This window comes from Rhinolophus sinicus, chromosome 14 (genome assembly GCF_057876585.1).
Source record: "Rhinolophus sinicus isolate RSI-liver-muscle chromosome 14, RSI-T2T, whole genome shotgun sequence".
NCBI lineage: Eukaryota > Metazoa > Chordata > Mammalia > Chiroptera > Rhinolophidae > Rhinolophus > Rhinolophus sinicus.
Genome location: NC_142514.1, coordinates 186,728,325 through 186,749,542, shown reverse-complemented (window position 1 = coordinate 186,749,542; position 21,218 = coordinate 186,728,325). Strand labels below are relative to the sequence as shown.

Here is a 21,218-nt window from a genome sequence, read left to right as displayed (position 1 = left end):
TGGACCGGATGTGGTCCCAGCTGCAGACCTGACCCCACCACGTCCCACCTGGAGCCTGCTGCCCGTCCCAACTAAAAGGGGACTTTGATTTTTGTATGTGAACTGCAGCCTGGCGCTGGTGCGCTCAGGGGCTGTGTGACCAGGCGGGGGCAGGGAGGACAGTGGGGAGTCAGGAGCCCAGCCAGGAGGGCGGGAGCCTGCCCCACTCTCTGACCAGCATTGGGCATCCATGTCCACACCCGAGACAGGCGGTGGGCTTGGGTCCCCAGACTGACCTCCCATCCACTTCTAGAAGAGGTGCTTAGCACCCATGCCGTGGGGGTGGCTTCAGTTCTGAAGCCCTTGACTCACCCAGGGGACCCTCCCTGGGGCGCTAATGTCACTCGAACACGTCCTCACCCAGGTTTCCCACTGGAACTCCTGCCCGCGTGCCTTCCCTGGGAAGATAGCCCCACAGACCACTGCCTGCCCTGGTGGTGAGACTGACTTCATTGGGGGAGGGCGTGGACCCCAGACACCCTGCTGCCCCAGCACAGGGGCCCAGCCCACCAGCCCCCTCCGTCCCTCTCAGAGCGGCGTTTCCAAAAGAGCAGAAGGAGAGCTTATTCTCACATAGCAGTGAGGTGCAGTCTCAACAAGGTTTTCAGGAAAGGGGTTTTAGGGGTTTTATCACAACTTGAATTGCACGGAGAGGGTAGGTGGGGGGCCTGGCTTCAATGACATCGAAGGCGATCCTTGTATAAACTGAGAAGCAGCCCCTTGTCCAGGGGTCCCAGCTCTGACCCAGCAGCAGCCCCAGCCCTGTGCACACACCAGCCAGCCCACATGGATCCTCCCCAGCCAGAGCCTGGCAGCTGCATGAGCTGGAGGGGGTGGCAGGCGCCACGCCCCACCCCTCCTGTCTGCCTCCCACCTGGCCAGGGACTGGGGAGAGCCTACATCTTAGAAGTAAAAACGACCCCAAGCGTTCAAATGCTCCGTTTCCTGCCTTCTCTCCATTTTACAGATGCAGTAACTGAGGCCCAAGAGTGAGCTGACTTGCCCAGGCCACGAGGCCATTTAGTGCTGGGCCCCTGACTCCCAGCTCGCCCATCACCCCGCAGTGAGGGGGCTGCTGGGACTGTTTTGAGGGCCCGGACAGGAACTCCAGAGAGAGAACGCGAGCTGCAGTCCCCATGGCCGGGAAGCCCACTGCCCCTTGTCACAGCCCCAGCCTTCCCAGCCAGCCACCTGCAAGAGCCCAGGACCCTGTGGGAGGACAGGACGCACTTCTCGCCCCACCGCCAGGTCCTGCACCGAGTAGGTCAGCCCTGGGCTGTTAGAATCAGCTGTGCTGACTTGTGCAGCCCAATTCATTGAGCTCCCACTGTGTGCTCTCTCCTGCAGCGGGGTCCTGTAGGTTTTCATCTGTCAGGTGAGGGGCTGTCTGCACTTTTCCCAGCTGAGGCTGGTGGGGTCTTGAGGCCTCATTCACCCGATGACTGGCGGAGTGGGCAACTACTGGGTCATGAGCAGGAGCTCTGCCTCCTGGGCCCTTCTGGGATGACCAGCCGTGGCAGCCCCCGTGACCCTAAGTCAGACTGTGGGTGGCCCACAGTCACGGCCTCCACCTGCCCCTCCCCAGTGGTTTATGGGGGAACTGGTTCTGGCAGAAGTCACTGTGTCTGGCGGAGAAAGCTGCCCTGCCAGTCAGGCAGGACAAGCCTGGCCTTGGGCCGACCACCCCCTCCATGTCCTGCCACGGTGGGGACAGTCCAGGAAGGTGACCTGACAGCAGCCTACAGACCCCCAAGCTCTGCACCAGCCCCCTTTGCTTACTGGACCCTGGAGACCACCATCCCGACCCACAAGAGGGCAAACCACACAAGAAGACACCCAGCTTCCTGGTGAGAAAATGTTAGTGTGACATCAGCCTCATCCGTGACACATGGGGGCCACATGGAGGGCCCCACAGAGACCAAAAAAGAAACAAGAGAGAAACGAAATATACTAAAGAAAAACAGAAACATATGCGCACACAGCACCATGTCCACACACGTCCATGCAGCCGAAAGGAAGCGGCCCAGACATCCCGCAGCTCATCAGTGGATGAACAGACTGCAGTCTGCCCATACAGGGGACTATTACTCAGCCATGAAAAGGAATAAAGGACTGAAACACACCAGTAACAGGAAACGTCCAGGAGGTGACTTTTGGTGAAAGACGCTGTTTCTTAAAAAGAAAGTCGAATTTCCTCGTCTTTTCACATTTTTGTTGATCGTAACCACAGTGCTGACCCACGGCCCTCTCATTACACGTGTGGTCAGCGCGCGAACCCATTTTACAGATATTGAGGCAGACAGCTGGCCCCAAGTCCTGCCACCTGTGAGTTGCCTGGTGGTGTCACTAGATATGGAGAAGGGTCCAGAGACCCCTCAGGGCCCCCCCAGAGCCGTCAGGGTTGACAAAGTGCCCCGGGAAGAGGGGAGAGGGCAGGGCTTGTCCTCAAAGTTCCGAGGCCTAAATTTGGGTCTGTTCCCTGACACTGATCACGCTATGAAATAACAAGTTCCAAGGCATGAAACCCCAGGGGGAGCCTCGTGAGTAGCAGGCCACAGCTAAAAATGACACCTGGAGACGCAGCGACTGTTGGGAGGCTGGTCCCGAGTCACACATGTCCCTCTGGGCTGGGTCCCAACGACCCAACACCTCTTCATCTACACCCGCCTTGGGGACGCCCCAGGAAACCCAGCCTGCCAGTAGGCTCTCCCCCTGGGCACGCTTATTGGCCTTAAAACACCACCCCTCGGTTTCAAGTGACAGCTCATCCCTGCCCCAGGAGGGGGTGGTACTCAGGGGAGCCCCCCAGTGGCTCCCCGGTTCCACCTGGGGTCAGACTCCTGGATCATTGCGTGTGGGAGGAGCCCGCATTGCACATTGCGAGGCCACAAGACCGCCCCTTCCAGGCGGTCCTCCCTGACCGGGGAAGTGTGTTTGAAATCCCCCTCCAGAGCCCACAAAGGCAAAACCAGGGGGGTGGGCTTGGTGAACTCAGCTCTTCCTTCCAGCTCCAAAGTGGGAAGAAAGAAATGGGACTTACAGGAAAGGTGACTTTTACACCAACAATGGGCATGTGTGATGAGGTGTGTGACTCACGCAGTCCCAAGGGCACCGGGGGACTGAGCCTCAGGCAGCCTGCCCAGGGGCTGGGGCAGCCCAAGGGTCCGAGGTGCCCAGGTGAGCCTGGCAGAGGCCTGGAAGGAGAGGCACTTGGCTGCGGCCCTTGGGTTGAATGTGTCTTATACTCTGTGTCCCCAGAGAGCCTGGCATAGGGCTGGGCACAGCTCCTGTCTCTGCAGGTCAACCTGACTTGACCTCGAGCTGCCTTAACAGGGCCAGCTACTGCCCATAGCCTGCGGGTCAGTGGGAAGTGCCCTGCTTTCAGGCTGCTCCCTGGTGCCTTGTGGGTCACCCTGGTGGATACCGTCTGCACTCAACCCTGTGGAGGGACCGAGGGCAGAGGGTAGTTTGTGAATGTGAATCAGAACATCCAGCTCATGCATGCTTTAACTATGGGGGAACGACACCCCGTTACGATGGGGGAACAACACCCCGTTACGAGGGGGGGACGACACCCCGTTATAATGGGGGAACGACACCCCGTTACGATGGGGGAACAACACCCCGTTACGGGGGGGACGACACCCCGTTATAATGGGGGAACGACACCCCGTTACAATGGGGGAATGACACCCCGTTACGATGGGGGATGACACCCCGTTACTATGGGGGAACGACACCCCATTACGATGGGGCAACGACACCCCGTTACGATGGGGGAACGACACCCCATTACGATGGGGCAACGACACCCCGTTACGATGGGGGACGACACCCCGTTACGATGGGAGACGACACCCCGTTACTATGGGGGAATGATGTCCCGTGGAATCAGTATTAATGTGAAGAGACCTGTGGGGCAAGGTGCGCTCTGTGCTGTTATTTACAAGAGAGGAAACGCCCATCAGCGGGTGGGTGTGGGCGGAACACTGACCGCTGACCGAGGCCACGCAAAGGGCCACTGAGCTCCGCATTGGTAACGGAAGGGCGCTCCGGAAGGCACGGAGTCAGGAGCTGGCCGTGGGGGCTCGGTACTATCTGCACACAGACTGTCGACACCTGTGTGCATGTAAGCCAGTGGTGTGACGAGGGCCTTCTCGGCCCGTCTGAGTGTCCCCAAGGAGCCTGCGTTCCTATTTCTGTCAGAAAATGTACCCAGGAGAGCCATCAGCTGAAGACCAGTGAGGAGAAGTGAGAGGTGCTGCACCCCTCGGGGATGAAAGGGGCTCTTGCCCGGAGATGTGGGAGAAGACATCTTACAAGGGGCAGGTGGCCCAAGGGTGGCCCGAGGGCAGGGAGAGGATGGGGTCCTGCCTGCCTGGGCCCCCAGGGTTCAGCCAGTGCTCTGCAAATTGTAGGTGCTACTGAATGCTTCCGGGGGTCTGAGCAGGATGTGTATACATTAGGTGCTCAGTAAGCAGACTGGGCTGACTGAAGAAGCGACCTGTCTTTTACCTTCAGAGCTGCTCCTGGGGCAGGCCGGAGGGGCCAAGAACAGACCGGGGGGATGCCAGGCAGGGAGGAAAGGGCACCCAGAGGCCCTCCTGCGCATCTCTGGGACGGTGGGCTTGATCCTACCAAGAGCTTCCAACATCACAAAGGGAGGCTGGGGTGTGACCTTCCAGAACGTTCCCCACTGCCTTCTGTTTTCCAGCAATGGCACACCGGCCATGGGCATGGACGGTCATGGGACCCTGTCTTGGGACCCTGCACAGACCTGGAAGGAAACTGTGGGGAGCCACCACTCTCTCCCTGACACACGCTCTGCCCCTCCAGACGTCTCCCCTCTGACAGCTATAAAGTCGGGTGTCAAAAGAAGGGAAACGTGGGGGGGAGGAAGGAGGTGAGCACAGGGGGCTATTTTACATGGGTGCTCGGGGTGAGATGCGGCCGTGGTGGGTGGCTTCTGAGACAGCGGGGCATCGAGGGGTCTCGGCTCCACCATCCTCTCTGCCTTTGTGTACTTTTGACATTTTCCAGGGTGAGTGAAAAAGGACGGGCTTAACGCTTTCTCTTGAAGGCTTTTTAAAGGAAGGATTTCATAAAAGCCTCCAAGCAAGAGTAGAATTCACACATTAGAGTCCCATGCCCCAAACAAGGCTCCGAGTTTAAAAGACGGAGAGCAAGTGAGGGGTCTCTGAGGACCCTGGAAAGGTGGCAGCCAGCTGGATCAGAGGCTCAAACAGGGCTAAGCCAGAGGACCCTCAAGGGACGGGGAGGCTGGAGGTAGAAGGTGGTTCAGATTCAGAGGCATCTGGGGATAGGCAGGGACAGGAGTTGAGTGGCCACTGCGAGCGGCCTGCCCTCTGGGGCTGCAGCCTCCAGCCCCTGGTCACCCAGCCAGCCCGGGTCCTCGCACACAGCAGAGCCGCGTGTGGGACCCTTCGGCCCTGGGTCTTAGCAATGGGCACTCTCAGAGGCTGCAGGCAGAACATGGTTCTCTCGGCCAGGCAGGGCATATGCCACTCACAACAGCCCTCCCGCAGGTCAACAGGCCCACCCCAGAGGCCCCCGACGCCGGAACCCAGGAGAGGCTGGCAGCCAGGGCCGGGGATGCCTCCCTCGCTCCCACGGGGGCAGGGGGTGGTCAGCCTCTCACACCACCTTATCCAAGTGTCCTACCCTGCTGGGCGGCCTGAAAAGGAAACACAGTGGCATGCTTGGCACAGATGAGGCTGCAGCACCCACGAAACTGTGGCCCCTCGTGATCCCCTTCCCTTGTCATCAACACTGCCAGACTCTGCTCCTCGGACCTCTCCTGCCCCATTGGGCTGCAACATGGCCAGTCCCCAAGTTTGGGAATAGTGCATCATCACACAGCAGCAGGCACTTTTACCCAGTTTTGTGAGTGTGCATGGTCGCCTCACCCAGGCTCTGAGTTTTCCATCCTCTGATCTCCCAGGGGGCAGCCCATCAACGTGAAGTGAAGCGGGGTGCCACCCAGAGCTGACCACCAGCGGGTCCCCACGCCCCACAGCCCCTGCTCAGCACCCAGCTGTGCTCTCCTCAAGGTGAGGGTGCCTCTGCTCCCTCTTTTATCATCAAAACAACTCACCTCTCACTGACGTGTCAACCGGTGGTCACTGCCCTGGCCAGGCAGCTTAGGGCACAGGGCCAGCCTGGGTCCTGGGCATTGCCGAGTGTGGTGAGTGCCAGGTGCCGGCACAAACAGTGCCAGGTCTGGGCCGAAAGCGGCTTCAAGACTCTGGGGTGTACCCAGAACTGCTCCCAGCACAGACAGGCAGCAAGGAGCTGCCCTCAGGAGCCCGAGTCCCAAGGCCCCAGGAAACAGATGGAACTTTTTCTTCTTTCCTTTTTTGAGATGGCTCTTTACAAAGAATGTTTTCTGGTTCCCAGGTAAACACATATGATGCAATTCTAGCTGTTCTCTTCCCAGGTTCCCTCCTTGGGTTCAGCTGAGAGCATCGCAGCCCAGGAGGAACCAGAAGCTGATGAGGGCGGAGTGATGACCCTGCCAGGAGGGGACACGTCCAAAGCCGCCCCTGCCATGAGCGGGGGCCAGGGTACAGCCTCACACACCCCTCCCAGCCGTGCCGCTGAGCACACGGTCCTGGCATACATCAACAGACAAACTGGCTGCTCCTCCCCGAACAGTCCACGGCTCAGCAGATGTCAGTCTGTCCCCTGGGAAGGGGTCTCCAGGTAACAGAGCAACACTGCACTGCGGGGCCCGGACAGCCCTTCACTGAGGTCACTACCCAGTCTCAGAGGCAGGCTCTCTGTCCCACTCCGCCAGTTCCTGGCTGGAGGTCAGCTCTCCAAGCCCCTGCAGTGGGCCACTGAAGGCCCCCTCTGCCTCCGGAGCCACATCAGAATGTGCACATCACCTGAGTTTCCCGACACGTGGGCAGACACCGGACACTGCTGTGTGACCCAGGGCAGCATTAGTCATCCCAGGGAGAAAGGACCTCTTCTTTTAAAATCCCTTTCCAGCCTTCCGATTAAGTCAGGAAAAGTGACTCGGTCCTTATCTGCCTTCTAGCTCCATCACTGCTGGTTTCTGCTTATTGGGTGGGGCGGCCTCGGGGCGCAAAGCTACAGCAGACAAATGAGCTCATGATGGGCGGGGCACCCCAGTGCTACAATTTAGTCCATGCTTTTTTTTTTCCGCAGTGCATACTTTTATAGTTACCTGCTATTTATTACAAGCGGTGATGATTTTGTAACTGCAGCAACGATGTCAAGTTTCTCTCAGAAATACATTTACTTAAGTAAAACTAAGCGAGTGGATTTAACGAACCATGTTTTAAAATAACATAATGGGTGGTGTTGGACTTAGCAAAACCGCAAAGGCGGTCTTTGAACTCTGAAAGCTGCTCTGAAAAGGCCAGATGCTGCAGCTCGGAGGGTGGGGCCTGTCCTGGCCAGTGAGGCCCCTGTGCCACCTTCGCCTGAGAGCAGGACCAGGCCTTGGTTGTCAGTTCCCATTCCCGGGCTTGCACCCAGAGTGGCTTCTTTTAAAAGCTTCTTTTATTATAAAATAAAATGTAAATGCAGCAAACCACACAGACGTCTGGGTTCACGAGCTTTTCTAGACAAACACTCCACAAGCACCATCCAGGTCAAACACCAGAGCTGTCCAGCCACTCCAGAAGTCCATCGGGTGCGTCACAGACACAGCCCTGCCTGCCCTCCAGGACGAACCCCCAAAACGCTCACCTCCTCCTCCTGTACGGTTTCATCATCCACGCTGTGGCCCCAGCGTCCTGCCTGCGTTCTGCCCACTTGAAAATGTTTCCCTTCAAGCCTCTTACTCTGCAGCCCTCTCTCTCCTTCCCTTCCTGTTTCTCACTATTTATCTGGAGCCCTGGCTCTGGGACTAGCTGGGGCTCTGTCGCTCACTGAGCAGGCAGGCTCGGCCCGTCTCTAAGCCCTAGCTCCATACCTGAAAGTGGCACTGCCAGGCCCCTCTCAGCTTGTCCTGAGGTTGCACAGGCCGGATGCCTGTACAACACCCGAAGGTCTGGGTTCCAGTGGGTCCTCGATACCCACTGGCAATTGCTAGGAACCATGAGGATCCCTACCAGATTCCACCCGGGAATGCACAACACGGCCAAGAAGGCAGGAACAAAGCCTCTAGTAGTCAAATTAGGCATCACGCAACATGTCGTTAGCGGACTTGCTGACAGACCTTCAGCACCTACTCACTCTTGGTTTGCACACATTTCTAACCATCTTATTCCTCTGGTTTCCTAGACAAGCGTGGACCTGAAGCAGAAACAAGTTGTTTTTTTTTAAGAAAGGCAATAACTGACAACCCATCCAACAACAAGTTTAAGAAAAGGAGTCTGGGGCCATTTAGTACAGGGACAAACAGCCCTGCAGTGTTTCACGGTGTCACAGCAGTGTCATCCATGGGAAACCACATGTGAGCTCGGGCAGGTTTCTTCACCTCTCTGAGCCTCAGGGTCTCCATCTGCAAAATGGGGATGCTAACAGAACTGACTGCATAGGGCTGTTTGAAAGATTAAAGGAGATACGTCAGGGGGCCGGATGGCTCAGTTGGTTAGGGTGCAAACGCTGAACAACAGGGTTGCCGGTTCGATTCCCACATGGGCCAGTGAGCTGCGCCCTCCGCAACTAGATTGAAGACAATGAGCTGCCGCTGAGCTGCCAAAGGAGCAGCCGGATGGCTCAGTTGGTTAGAGCGCCAGGTCTCAACAACAAGGTTGCTGGTTCAATTCCTGCATGGGATGGTGGGCTGCGCCCCCTGCAACTAAAGATTGAAAACGGTGACTGGACTTGGTGACTGGACTTGGAGCTCAGCTCTGCCCTCTGCAACTAGATTGAAGTACAATGACTTGGAGCTGATGGGCCCTGGAGAAACACACTGTTCCCCAATAAAAAAAAGAGGGGGGAAAAAAAGGGCCAGAGTGTAAAATATTAAAAAAACAAAAAAGGAGATATGTCATTTTAAAAGCCCTTAATAAAATGTTTATCATTATTAAAATTAATTGTAATGACCCAAGTTACCAGGAAAAAGGTTAAATTATTTCTATTTACACTTCAAGGTTGAAAGGCATCATGTGTGTATATGTGTGTATGTATGTGTATGTATATGTGTGTGCATGTGTGTGTATGTGTGTGTGCATATGTGTATGTGTGTGTCTGTGTGTGTGTGTTTATATATGTGTGAGATGCATTTTGGAAAGATTTCCACTGAATGTGGTACTAATTCCTAGAGGTCTGGTGCTTAGAGGGATAAGCTGCCCCCGTCAGTGACAGCCCCCCATGGCCCGAAGGAGGGGGTCCCTGAGGGCCACACAACCTGTGGGGTTATTTGTGCTCCAGCAGGCCGGCTGGGGCCAGGCTGGTGGCTTCAGTCTCCAGGCTCGGTCTGGGAAGTGACGAATGGCCACGTCGGGGGGAACAGGCACCCTGGAGATAAACAGCATGTTCCTTGTGCTTTTAAGTTTAAGAATAAACTGAAAAGCAGACACAGTTTTAAAAATAATAAACAGGGTGGAGGGACAGTCATTTGCCTGTGTCTTCATCCTGTCATTTGCTAAATGGTGGTTTAAAAATGACCACAAGCCTGGCTGCAGCTCCTTCAGACAGCAGCATGAGCTGGCGGAGCCCCCAGCAGGGTCGGTGGTGGCCCCAAGTGTGGAAGCTCCCAAGGGACCCACTTGGTGGCACCAAGAATGAGGGATGGATACCCCCTCTGCACGGAAGGAGGCCCCCTTTTTTAAACTGCACTTGGAGTTCTCAGGAGTGCTCAGGGTAGGGGAGGCTCCACGTCGGAACCCACATAAAGTCAGCCTGCCTGTTACCCCTGGGGTCCCCTTCTTCCTTACAGTACACTCTGCACGGCCTCACCAGGGATGGCCCACAGCGGGCACCTGACAAGTCTGGTAACAGCCAGGGGCAACGACCCCTGGGGGGACACCAGCTGGCATTCTGGTGTGCAGGCCAGGAGCACAGACTCGGCCGGCTCTCAGGACACAGCACACAGGTGCTGGCACAGAAAGGCCTGTGAGCTTTGGAGAAAGTGGTCCACTGGGCAGCGTCCCCTCTCTCCACTAGCCTGAAGGAAAGGCCACATTTGGTTTTCAACCGGCCACTGAGGCGGGAGCGTTTGCTAGACAGGACCCGTGGGCAATGGAGCTGAGGAAGCAGATCTGGGCCTGCGATGCTGGACCAAGAACGGGCAGCCCTGCGAGGGGGATGGACCCATGAACAGCAGGCCTGATGGCAGAAAGATGGCTTGTCTGACTGGAGCAGACCTAGGAAGCCCGGCTGCGGGACTGCGTGAGTCGTGTACGCTGTGGGCCTCTAGGCTCCATCCCAGGTCCTGGCGTAGGAAATGCTGCTGAGCCAGGGTGCCTAGGCAGGTATAAAACAGTCAAGTTTGAGGAACTGAAATCTGAAAGCATTTCCACACATTCATGGGCACAAAAGAAAGCCTCTGACCACATCCATATTTTACTCCTTGCAAATGTCTGATCCTCAAGGGACATAAAGACAGAATCACAGCCTGGAGATGCACTGATGGGTCTTCCTGCCGTGTGTGCGGGAGGCCTGTGGGAAGGCCCTGGATAAGGTCGCTCCCTTATCCACTGTGACGAGCTGAACTGTGTCCAGCTCACGTACTGAAGTCCTAACCCCAGCACCTCAGAATGTGACTGGATGAAGATGGGGTCTTTAAAGAGCTAATCAAGGTAAAATGAGGTCATTGTGGTGGGATGTAATCTAATATAACTGGGGTCCTTATAAGAGGAGATCAGGACGCAGACACACACAGAGGGACGATCATGTGGGGACACAGGGAGAAGAAGGCCGTCTACACGCCGAGGACAGAGGCCTCAGAACCAGCCCTGCCAACACCTGGCTCTTGGACTCCAGCCTCCAGGACTGGGGACAGCGAGTGTCTGTTGTTTAAGTCCCCTGCTCTGTGGGACTTTGTCACAGCAGCTGACTGACAGGCTCACACAAGCAGGCCTCCTCGAGATGCTGTGTCAGCACCATATACCCTTGGGAGAAGGGGACATCTCTCTGGTCACACCCAGAGGAATGGGGAGACGAGGTTCCTCTCCCAGGACGGATGGCCAGCACGGGGGCTCCAGTCCTGCCTGGGCCACTTCCCAGCTGGGTGCTGTCCACACTCTCCAGCGTGGCCCAGAGCACCATGTCATTGATGGGCTCTGCACCCATGCCCTGGGGGACCAGACAACCAGACAGCAGCTCCTGCCAACAGTTCTGCTTCCACCCAACAAGTGAGTGCAAATACCGAGGTCTGGGACTTGGCCATATGCACCTCTCCGGGCCTGCCTATGACACAGTGGCCCTGTGTGTTTTCAACCTGGGGCCACTGCGCTCTAACTAGCTCTGAGCAGAACCTGCAGAAGCATCAGCCAGACCCCACCCTGGACCCCTGCTGTCTCAGATTCAGCCTAGTGTTTTCAGCTCTACCAAGGAATAAAATGAATTGTGAGATATTTAAAGTGTGTACAAGGCGATGCTTTGATGTACGTACACCTGTGAAAAGACTCCCCCCATCGGTTTAATGAGCACATCCGTCACCTCGCAGGTTTTCCTTTTGGTTTCTTCCTGGGTGAGAACATTTCAATTCTGCTCTCCTAGCATATTTCAATTATCCAATACAGTGTCACCCACTCTAGTCACCCTGTTATAGATGCTTTTTGTTTTTAAACAACAAATGTGCTGGCCACTGAGAGACCGCTGGGGGACCCTGGCAAACACCTCTGTGTCATGTGCCCTTGGGAGCAGCTGTTCTGCTTGTAGCCCAGAGACTTCTCTCTTGGGGGGAGGCGAGAGCCTGTGATCTCTCCCAAGGACAGAGGACAGATGCAGCGAGCGCGTGGGCCTCCAAGGCCAGGACAGTCCATGGACTTGCTAAGAAAGTTCTTCTTGACCCTACATAGCACCTTGATCCCAGGAGACATGGCCCCTGCCTACCCCCCTTGGGCCTGAGTCCTAGAAACAGACCCCTGTGCCCGAAGCTCTGTTACTTAAGCTCCACACTCACTGCATCCTTCTACCCCATCCGCTTAGGGAAAGGCCGACTGCCCCCCACGTGTGCCGGGGCATCAACAGCCACTGTTGGCCACATCCACTTGTGCACTCTGGGACCCCAAAACCCCCACTGCAGGCTGACACCCAAGAGGAGCACCTAGCCACGTGCACCAGGAATAAAATGCAAACTCCCTGAATGCGCAGGAGAAGGGACACACGCTGTGACATATTTATGTAAAGTGCGGAAAATGAAAAAGCACGAGTCACTCAGAACCGCACGACACTTTGCAATGTGTCTGCCACTCCTCAATGGTGAGGCACAAGACGGGAGACGGACGGAACATCAGCAGTCATGTCACATCTGTACCCAAGCCAAGGGAGCCTGCATTTGTTTGTGGCTTCATCCATATATAGTAAAAGCACAAAAACAGGCCTGGGAACGTGGGCTTGGAAACCCTCCGGGAAGGAGGGTGACATGGAGGCGCAGGGCGGGTGCTCAGGGGCGCCCGGGAGTTTTCGGCTCAGAGACCTGAAGCAGAAACAGCCAGAGGTCCGGGCCTTGACAAAGTGGGGTCGGCTTTATTCTTTCGAGTGGTTCCTGTGTTTAGATCTTTCACAGCCATTAATCATTAATCACACTTTTAATTAGTGATAAAGAGATGGTTTCTTCCTGCTCAAAGAGGTTAGTGGCTTGACGGAGCATAAACCAGACCCTGGGCCAGTGGGATCCAGCACTCACCGTGGGGCAGCTCTGTGAAGGCCCATTTCACAGATGAGAAAACTGAGGCCTGAAGCTTACAGGACTTGCTCAGGGCCCCTTGGCTAGTGAAGTGTCTGAACTGAGGGCATTCCTGCCTGGTTTGCAGACTGCTGAGCCATGTTCTAACTACTGCCTCTGGGCATCCATGGGGTTACAGGGTCACTCCATGGAGCCCCCACAGGAAGACAGGAGCCCTTCTCCCAGGGCCCTGTTACAGACCAGGGCATCCGGCTTAATGAGTTCCAGAGAGCTGCCTGCCTCTGCATAAACATAACACCCAAACCAAACAAACAGCAGCTGCAGCAGCTAATTGACCCACCAGGAAAACCAAGTGACATTTCCCCAGCAAGTGGAAAGGAGGAGCAGGCTCAGGCAGCAAGTATCAGAACTTGGCAGCAGCAGGAGACCCACTCATAAGAAGCAGGGAAGAGGCCGAGAGGGGTGAGGCAGGCTCACGCAAGGTCACCCTGAAGAGACAGGCTCCACAGAGAAGGTGCTGGGCCAGGGGCCGAGTTCTCCAAATGTCTGGTACTCCCCACATGCCCACTAAGTGCCACCCTGATATGGGTGCTGAGTCAGCGCACCAAACAGACTGGGAGGAAGGGTGATCCAGGCCTGGGAACAGCATATGTGAAGGCACAGAGGCACAGGCCAGGACCCAAAGCCAGGGTGGCTCTCACCCTTTTCACCCAGAGGTTCATAACAGAGTGAGCCCGGTAAACTGGGAGAGCTGCGGAACTCACTGCCTTCTGCTCAGAAGAAGGACAAACCAGCCCAGCCTGTCCTGCCAGTGGAAGCAGGAAGTTTCTCCTGCAGGATGGGCACTGGCTGTGCTGATGGTGGGTACCCACCACCAGGGAGGGTCTGTACTGGACAGAAAGCTGCAGGGTGGCACACAGGGCAGGGCTGTGCGGGTGGGATGCTAGCAGCTGGCGGCCTCATACCTGGTGCATATGCCCTCAACTCGAGGTCTTGGAGCAGGGCCCCCTTTGCTCCCTTGCAGGAGCCTGGCTGGGCTCCCTTCAAAGTGGGCTGCTCTGTCCCTCTGCTCCAGGACAAGGGGGTGGAGGACGCCACGAGGTGGCACGCGGTCCTACAGGGTGCTTATGCGAGGCTGGTGCAGGTGGGTGGCCTGCTTCTCGGGTTTGGAAAGCCCTCTCCCTGTCCCACTCAGGACCGCAGGAAGGCAGGGGGAGGGAAAGCGGGCGTTCTCTCCAGCAGCAGGCTGGACTTGCCGCCGACGCAGGCCAACAGATGAGGCAGCTTTAGAGACACTAAGGAAACTGTCAGGGTCATGTGTGGGTGCCTGAGAGGGAGGGACTAAGGGGAAACAGATTTCCAACCACTCAGTCTCATGGCTTTCAAACTCTTTAAAATTAGTGGAAACTTTTTTCCATATAAAACTTGACGTGTATCTTCAGGATACAACACAGCTGGAAGGGCAGGCACTGGGGACCCCAGGCTTCTGGAGAACCCTGGTCTCAGGCAATGAGTAGGGGCCCTGGGCTTCTGTGCTTCTCCCCACGCCCCTGCTCCGGGGTGTGGCCAGGGGGTGTGGAACACAGGATGTCAGGAGTTGGGGAGCCTTAGGCGGGGCCTTACAGCTGGGGAGACTTAGGCACAGTGAGGGCAGCACAGTGACCCTGCCATTCTTTCCGGGGGGAGTCGGGCAGACCCTGTGAGCCCTGGGCTGACCTCGACCTTCAGTTTGTGTTTGGGAGGGGCAGCAGGAGGGCTCAGGTGGGAGTTTACACATGCTCCGAGTCCAGAGAATGAAACACGAGGGTGTGCAGAGGCTCTGTGGGGGCCCTTCCTGAGGCTCAGTGTTCACCCAGGAGGCAGGGAGTTCTAAAGGTCAGCTGGGGGAGGAGCTCTCAGTCCTGGGGGTGGGGGTGGGGTCCTCACTACACCTGTGGCTCAGGTTTGGGCTTTAATGCAAAGTCCCAGCTCCCCTTCCCCTCCCCAGCACCCTTGAGGCCCCACCGTGCACCTGGCCTTGGGCTAAGGAGGAGGTCTGGTTCCTGAGCCACAAGGAACTATGCCAGAGTCACCAGCCTGTTGCTGACGCCCACCCAATGCATAGGTGAGGCCAGCTGATGACTTCTCATGGGACTGCGGTGGCCTGATCTACAGACAGGGAAATGCAGGTGGAGGAGGTAAAGGACCCACGGGACGTTTTCCCTGGCCAGGCCTCCAGATGCACTGTGACCTGGGCCACCACCAACCCCCTGGGCCCTGGCCCAGCCTCTCTCCCATCCTTCAGCCCCAGGTCTATATGAGCGCACTGGGGGCCTAGCTCAGCCACCTCACTGCCCAGCTCAGCACAGGCCCAGCTGGCAGGGGTCCGAGCTCTTCTCCAGCAGCTGACTATGCAGGACAGCCTGTCCTGTTCCTCGGGGGACGGCTGCGTGTTCCCCCAGAGACCGCAGGGAGGGCCTCGTTCAAGGGCCCATTGCAGAGATGTGGAAACAGAGCTCCTGAGCCTCAAGGGCTCTGGCCACGCCCTCCCTGGCCCCGCCATCCCCGGCCACGCCCACCCGTAGGTTCCACCTGGCAGAGGTAGGACTCCCCCTAACCCCGCCCCTGTCTCCCAGGGTTGGGGTGAGGATCTCACAACCCCATGGCCCATGGGAGGACCAGGTTGGCAAGGGCCCCCAGGCCCTGGGGCATCACCCCAAGGGTGACTGGGAACAGGTGGCAAACGAGAAGACTATGACACTCCCCTCCCCTCAGTCCAATGAGGTCGGGACGCTTGCTGCCTCTGTTCTGAGAAATCAGCAGAGGCATAACAACCAACATTCCACAGACACAGCAATAAGTAAGGACAAACTACCTCTCTCCTGGGCTCTCTGACCCCGGGAATGTCCCGCCGGTTCCCCTGGTGATGGTTCAAGTCCTCCGAGTCCGCGGACCTCAGCCCCGCTCTGGGCTGCATCCAGCTGCATTTGCGTGACTACTTACTGGGGGTGGGGTGGGAACCTGGTCTTCCCATCCCAGCTGCTCAGGCGCCCACTGGTCACCCCTTTGGCCCCCTCCTCTGGCCTCCTGGGGAAGGGGCTCTCCCACGACAACGATGGAAGGCCAAACGCACAGCCACCAGAAGCCGACCTGGCAGATGGCGAAGCAGCAGCACGTCTAGTACTAGCAGAGACCCCGGCCCTTTAAGTGACTATGCGCTGCATTCATCCCAATAGCCCGGCATACATATCCTTCCGCCAGCGCACCCTGCGGGCTCATCAATGGACCCTCTGCCGCATTCACCCCAATAGGCAGGCATGAGATACCCTGCCCCTCCGCAGCACAGCCAAGGGTTCTCCCCCACCTCACCATCCTGCCCTTCCCCGATTGCACAGCCCTGGTCTCTTAAGCGACCTCCCCACACCTCGTCCATCTTCACCCCAATAGGTGGGCTCACCAATGCCCCCTCCTCGCTCCCTCCCCTTGGCGAAGAACACCCTTCCCCTCGAGGAAGCTGCTGAAAACCGATGTGACTATTGGCCCAGCCAGCAAGGGAAGGGACAAAGGCGCAGCCCCTGCCTGCTGGCAGCAGAGGACAGAGAAGCTGTGCTCCCTCCTGGTTCTGGGCCTGGCCCATTTCCTCCCTGCCAGCCATGGTCTCCCTCTGCCTTCCTGGGGACTTACCTGTCTCTGACAGCACAGCGTGGCCTACACCCGGTTTCCAAATTCCCGGGGCTTTGGACAAGGGAAAGTGACCACTGGCTGGTCACAGGGGCAGCCTGGCCAGCGGCCGTGGATAGGGTGTCCCCAAATTTCCTCCCCATGTTCTCATTAAGCTTGTAAAAACCTGTTTGCATTACTAGATCGGTGTCTTTCAGTTGTGGGGCTTCCCCTTCAGCCTCCCAGCCTCCCAGGGCCAGGGCTGGGAATTTAGCCCACCTCCTCCCCAGATGAAATGTCAGGCAGTCCTCCCAGGTTAGCCACGTGGCACACTCCTTTTCTAATTCAGGAAGGACAGGACCGTGGGAAGGGCTGCAATGCGTCCTCCGCAGGAGGGAATGAGCTGGTCAGGTCTCCTGGGAGCTGGAGAAGGGAGTGCAGGAGGGGGCATCCAGTCTCAAGCCACTGACTTCCGTGGGCAAAGACAATTCTACAACTTCACACGCGCACAGAGCACCTACTACGTATGCGCCAGGCCCCAGGAACCCAGCCCTGAGCAGACATTCAGGCAAAAAGTTAACAATGACCACTTGTGCTAACAGCGCCTGCTGTGGGCCTGGCTCTGGTCCAGCTGCTTTCTCCATATTCAATCTTTCAATTACACAGGGAGATAATTTCAGATGTGGATCAATGCTCCTAAGAAAACAAAACACAGCTACCTTAGAATTGGCACTTTAGTCAGGCACAGAGGGTCTCTCAGAGAAGTGACATCAGAGTTGAACTCTGAAGTAGCGCCCTAGATAGAGGGTACATGGAGTGCAAAGGCCCTGGGGTAGGAAAAGCGGGCTTGGGGCTGGATGTCCACGAGCATGAGCTTGGAGGTGGGACAGCTGACAGGTGGGCAGAGACCAGGGTGCACAGGGCCCTGTGGGCCATGGAAAGGAGTCTGGAATTATTCTGAGATCAGTGAGAATCACAAAGGACTCTAAGTGGGTAAGTTATGTGATGTGGCTTGTATTTTTAAAGATCATGCTGGCTGCTGGCTGGGGAAGGACCAGAAGGGGCCAGAATGGAGTGCCTGTTGGATGGCTAGTATGGTCCTCCAGGCAAAAGCTGCAGGAGGCTGCAGGAGAGTGGATGTGAGGCAGGCTTGGGACGCTGGGTGAAGCATTGGCTCTGAGATTGGCAAGAGCCCTGAGGGTACACCAGGTCCCTTAGAGCTGGCCAAGCAGGCTCGCGCCCTGAGCAATGGGGACTGTCCCTCACTGGCTCCACAACCCAGATAACCTTGGCAATTCTCTGCTGACCCTTCACCTCCCCAGGGGCCTGGCCAGGCGGTTTCAAGGCCCCTCCCACTGGCCACCAAGCACCCCCTTCTCGCAACCCTCAGGTCTGTGATCCTGGTTACAGAGGTTCCCTACTTGGGGGCCTTTGAAGCATGTCCAGGCCGCCCCCGATCTCAGTCCTGTGACACTCCTTCCCTTGAGTGGCTTATTCCTCAGCCACTGAGCTGGACAAAGAGCTCAAAGCCAGGGGGAGTCAGTGTTGTGTCTGCCCACCCCTCTCTCCGCCCCCTCGCCCCACCCCAAGACTTGGCTTTCCATCAGGCAGGTCCTGAGCACAGAGTTGGGTTCATTCTCCTTGGCCAAGAACCAGCACCAGCCAACTTCACAGACTGTGCACACGCTCCCAGGGGTCCTGGCCAGGAACAACTGTGATGCTAAGAGAACAGCAAGATCCAAAGTCTGACTTCTTTGCGCTGGACCGACCACACCGTCCCCTGAGCAGCTCCACTATCTGCTCACTCACCTCCCAGTGAGCAGCCAGCACGGTGAAAGGTACAATGGGCCAGGGCAGAGGCCAGCTGCAAACCCTCAGAGAGCTCACCCTCCCCTCGTAAGCTGTTTCCTCAACCCACAGGTTCGGTGGGTCATGGGGCAAATCTGGGAGCAAAGCAAGACTCTGTTCTTTTGTGACGACCGTGAGGGGCACAAGAACCTCCCAAAGCAGCACACTTGCGGGAGGTTGCAGCCTGTCCTTCTGCACCACCCCACACCTGGCCCCCAACACACAGTGTTGTCCACCTGGCTCCTCTGCCACCCTCAAAAGCAGCCAGGCAGTTCCACCCACCTGTCTGGGGACCCCGCTGTGGGAACAGCACCTGACAGCTCCCTTCATGTCAAAATGACTGGTGCCCTTTGGGCACGCACTCTGTCCCCCTCAGTTCTCTACAGCCCCCTGTCCCAGTCGGGGCTTCGAGGGGGTCAGGCCTCACCTGGATCACTGTGAGCTGGGTCTGCAGTTTCTCAGCTCAACACCTGTCCCTTGAACAACGAACGAGAATGGGGGTGGGGCAAGCTTCTGTCACCTTGGGTGTGTTCTCCTCCACCTGTACACTGTCTGTGTGTGTGTACGGGCGCCAACGCGGCTTAAACACAGAATCAGCAGAAAGCACAAGTCCCCACAACAGCTGCCAAAGACACAGTACAGTCTTCAAACCACTGTCTTGTCACGGAGCTTTTCTTCCCTCCCTCACGTGTAGCATGTCAGATTCCTATCACTGCTCAGGAAGCTTCCAGGAGGAGAGATTTCTGGACAGAAATTGATCGGGGACATGCTCAGCATAGTAAATGCCCTCCTAAGGGGGGAGGGGCTGCATTCCTATTCTGGATGGGCCCAGAGAGGACCTTGAACAAGGACTTGACCCATTCACAGCCCAACTCGGGCCAGCTGACCCCCAGGCCCAGGGAGGAGGAGCCTCCACGTGGCATCCAGGAGATACTGCCCAGGGCTCAACATCTGCAAGCAGTGTCCCCAAGACAAGGCCCTCGCCTGGCCCATCTGCTTTGTCACCTTTTCTACACACAGTCTGGCAAGACAGACCAGACAGACACACTGGGCGCCTGCCTCCCTGGCACCCTGGGCCTGCCCCGCACACGTGCAGGCAGACAAAAGGATCTGCAGCTCTGGAGTTCGAAGCTTGAAGGGGAGCCAGCAGACGCCCCCTGAACTCCCTGCTGCCTGCAAAGCTTGTCAAGTTCAAGGAACCACCAGGCAACACAACCACGGAAGTGCGGTAAAAAGGCAGTGGCAGTGCACTCAGCCAGCTACTGCGGAGGGCAGGGTTTCTGCTGTCTGGGCCCTGGATCCCCCTGGGGTACACAAATCCAAGGGCATACATGCCCAACCTGAGTGCCCACATTCCCTGTCCTGGTGGCTGTACCCAGGGGACAATCATAGAGGTATACCTGTAAAAGGCATCTTGAAGGAGCTCAAGCAGATGACAGACACACATATCAATTATTCCTTGTGTAGAGAGAGTAGCAAGTGAGTAAAACCTCCAGATGACAAAAGAGCAGAAATCCAACTAGCTGCTTTGGCAAGGCCAGGCCTGGCCCAGTCCTAGGGTGGGTGAGGTGCAGAGAAGCCCACCTCATTCCTGGAAGGACCTGTCCACACCCCCAGCCAGCTGCTGACAGCAGACATCCCAGTGGAGGAGGGAGGGAGGCCAGGGCACTGCTTGGGGTCCCAGGCTGGGGAGTGCCCCCAGGGGCTGCTGACCGCCCCAACAGCGTGTCCCACGCTTCACTAACCTCCAGGAATGCTCAAGTGCACACGACCCTCCTGTAAACTCATGTCCCCAGAGCAATTCCTGACGCTCCAAATCTATAGAGGGTCAGTGGCCTAAGAGATGGACGCTGTGGCTGCTGGGCGAGGGCAAGAGTCCTCCCCTCAGCCCACGCAGGCTCTCTCTGTGGAACTAGCCCAGATCGCAGGCCGGGTCCAGACGCAGCAACCCCGCTCCTCCGCCCGGCCCCTCGCACACGCCTCCCCTGCTGGACCCCGGGGTCAGCTCATCTGGGGCACAGACCTGGCTACTCGAGGCCGACGACCCAGCCACACCTTCAAGTCCCTACTCCTTCAAGCCGCACCAAGTGGGGAGCCGGGCTGCGCGCGCCGCTCCCACACCAGGGCCCCACCCGCGCCCCAACCCGCCCTCGCCTGGGACGGTCCCCGCGCCACCCCAGGCTCCTGGCGCGACAGGCCGGGGCCGAGACCCGCAGCGCCAGCCACTGTCGCGGTCCGCGGGGCTGCGTCCCAGTCCCTGGGGTCCGGGCGCTGCGGCGCGGGGCTCCCCTGATCCCCGGAGCTGGCCGCCAGCGGCCCGCTGGACGCTCCGGGCCCTTTCCGCCTCGGCCTCTCGGGACCCCTCTCCAGGCCCCTGCCAGGTCCCTCGCGGATCCCTCCGGCCCCCTTCCTGGGGATCCCCGCCCGCCGCGCTCCTACCGTGCGGTGAGCTCGGGGCGCTGGGCCCGGCGCGCGGGGGCTCAGCTGGCGGCGCGGCCCCGCTGCAGGAAATGCCAGAAGACTGATCCAAACGCGTTAGCGGAGGGAGGGAGGGAGCGGGCAGGCGGGAGGCGGAGGAGAGAGGAGGGAGGAGGGCGCGGCGGCCGCAAAACCCGGGCGGGATTGACCGCGCCGGACCGGGCGCTCCAGGGACCCCAGTCCCTGAGGGGCAACTGGCCTGTCCTCACCCCCCCCTCTCGCTGGCGCTCTCTGGAGCTCACGCACACCGAGAAGGGCATGCGGAGGTGGCCACAGGGCGGTTGGGGACACTCCCCTGAAAAGGGGCAGGAGGCTGGGCAGGGCAATTGGTGGCCAGTGGAATCAGCTTCTAGGGGTTCTCATGTTTAGAGGTGCAGGAGAGTGCCATGGTCACAGACGTATACACGCCATTCAGCGC

At 57.9% G+C, this 21,218-nt stretch overlaps 1 protein-coding gene across 3 annotated transcripts in view; it reads right to left on the bottom strand.

Annotated features, from left to right (window-relative positions):
• OSBPL5 (oxysterol binding protein like 5) overlaps positions 1-20,908 on the bottom strand; it is a 56,964-nt gene extending 36,056 nt beyond the window's left edge. Inside the window, exon 1 of one of the 3 annotated variants that reach the window (XM_019755662.3) lies at positions 20,762-20,908. The gene's annotated coding sequence lies outside the window, so the exon portion shown is untranslated. The remainder of the gene's footprint in view (positions 1-20,761) is intronic. The other 2 variants (XM_074336900.2, XM_074336899.2) reach the window with 2 other exon arrangements.
• Between the last annotated feature and the right edge of the window lie 310 nt (positions 20,909-21,218).